This window comes from Cyprinodon variegatus, unplaced genomic scaffold (assembly GCF_000732505.1).
Source record: "Cyprinodon variegatus isolate N-32 unplaced genomic scaffold, C_variegatus-1.0 Scaffold70, whole genome shotgun sequence".
Taxonomy (NCBI): Eukaryota; Metazoa; Chordata; class Actinopteri; order Cyprinodontiformes; family Cyprinodontidae; genus Cyprinodon; species Cyprinodon variegatus.
The window spans coordinates 1193292-1195305 of NW_015150523.1; positions in this window are offsets into that span (position 1 = coordinate 1193292).

Consider the following 2014-nt stretch of genomic DNA (forward strand, 5'->3'; position numbering starts at 1 on the left):
CGGATGCGTCCTAGGTTTTCGAACAGAGCTATTATTATGTCTCTGTGATGGACTACTATATGTCCCGGCTGTACCCCCTCTCTTGACCAGTAGACATAGGCAGCCAACTCAAGGGGTTTTACACTTCTCCAGGATAAATATAAAAACTTAAAAACTTTCAGAATACCTTGATTTACAATGGCTTTGTAAATGGCCACAGCAATCATAATTTTCAGGAGGATTCCAATGTTTTTAAAATCGCTTTTGTTGTTGTGGCTGTGTAAAAGTAGAGCTTTATAATTTAGGTTTATGAGAACCACTATAGCTATGGACCATACAACTATGTTAAAAGTCTGGCAATGAGCAGCCATTACAGAAAAATCTAGCTAATATTTACAGATATTGTTTCCCTATAGAATAAAGGCACTTTGCATGATGCAATTATAAATGAGTACAGTTAGTGATAGGAGTCAGGAATATCTCTGGTGTTATGAGCTTAAGGAAAGGGTATCCTTAAAAATTTTTTACTCCTTCATACCCCTTTTCAGACATAAGCACTGAATTATACATTTAACAATGATATATTTCATTAATTACAATATCTGCATGTTAACTTTGTATTTTTTTTGCTCATCTTAAATTTTTTAGTGGTTTATTACATTCCTTCATGCTCAGATAAAACACAGGAAGTGAGATTGCAGCAGATACGACATATTATCTTTCACTGTGAACATACTGTACGTGCAAGGGCAGACTGATAGGGCATTTATGTCTAAAGATATTTGAGACAAAATGCACATACTTTGCAATGCATTCACATGGGTTTAACATTGGTTTATGTGTTGATACGGACCTAGTCTGCGGTTCAGATTTCGAGAGAGTCATGTAACATTGAAATGATAGGTAATTATAGGCCTTACTACATTTAGTATTTAGCCTGTATTTGTGTTTTGCATTTTGGTCCTATGTTAGAAAATATGGCATTATCGCGTGGAAATGTTGTTCAGCAATTAATGGAAGTCATTGTAAAAAGATTCAAAGAATTCCCAGCAAATAACATTGCATAACTTAACGTATTAATATGCAAACTAATTGAGCGTTTTATAATTTCTCTACAATCTACTGTGAAAATATTTATATTTATAATGTATTTTTATTTTATTTTTTTATAATAGGTTGGTTTCTTGAAATTCCGAAAGGCTTTTAAGGTCATATAATTAGTTTTTTGTTTCTTTTAGGAAGAAATCCAGACATAGTCATCTATTTCCTGTTGAGATTAGCAGCCAGGCTGTTGTCTTTTGTCAGCCGTGCCTTTGCTCTGCCTAATACCTTAAAAGAGCTCTAACACTTGCCTCACACTGAATGCGGTGTGTCTGTGGAAGATCTCTCACACTGTCCCTGCTGTGGCTACAGCTGCAGAACTGGTGCTTTGGAGAGAAGAAGTTCACATGGCTTCAATCTCTCTCCAGGAGTTGTTGGGACAAACGATTTATTGGTGCACATAAATATCTCTTTTCATCATCACCAGACCCTCTGTTTCTCTTATGCCTTTTATTGTTGCCTTTTAAGTCAGGGTAGGTTGATTTTATTCTGAAATTCACAGGGACTTTTTTTTTCTGTCAGGTGCTCAGCCTTTTCTGTTTGTCTTGCAAAATTAAAGATTGGTTTTTGAATTTCAGCTTGATGGAGACTGCACCAAACTTGACCAAACTTTCTTCGTGCAAACACACTATGTTGATCGGCGGGGCCTTGGTAACTGCCACACTGATTCACACAGTCTGAGTCACAACTTCACTATTAGAATGGGTTGGTGGCATTGAATGTGGCAAGGATGGTTTTCTAGACAGTAGAGAAAGATGACAGACCCCTCAACTGTCGTATAAACACATATTACCATCACACTGACCTAGAAGGGAAACTTTAAGGTAATGCTGCTTTATATTGCTTCTTTGCAAGCTTCGTCTCTCCAGGCAACAGAAAGATGGAACTTACACTGCTGTAAGTTTAGTGTCAGCCTCTCTTTCTGCAGTTGCAA